This window comes from Malurus melanocephalus, unplaced genomic scaffold, assembly GCF_030028575.1.
Source record: "Malurus melanocephalus ecotype Western Australia unplaced genomic scaffold, MMel_1.1 scaffold_228, whole genome shotgun sequence".
Classification (NCBI taxonomy): domain Eukaryota; kingdom Metazoa; phylum Chordata; class Aves; order Passeriformes; family Maluridae; genus Malurus; species Malurus melanocephalus.
Window position 1 is genome coordinate 358,655 of NW_026623460.1, and position 332 is coordinate 358,986.

The following is a 332-nucleotide window of genomic DNA, read 5'->3' on the forward strand; positions in this document are numbered from 1 at the left end:
AAGAAAGAAAGAAAGAAAGAAAAAAAACACAAAAACCCACCATGAAAGCAGCAGCATTTTAGTCCAATATTTATTAAATACACAACAAACTCGATGCACATAGACACAGAAATGATCCAGCTCCTGGCAATCCTAAAACTACAGGAAAAACACACCTAGAAAATAGCCCCTTCTTCTTCCCTCCATCTCCCCTCTGAAATAACGCAACGGAGAAGGTGCAGGGGGTGGGAGCCCTCGGGGGTGGGCACAGGGTGTTACGGTGCCTACGGACCAGATAGGCTGCAGGCGTGTGGCAGGAAGTAAYTCGTGGAGGAGTTTGTGGCCAGGGCTCA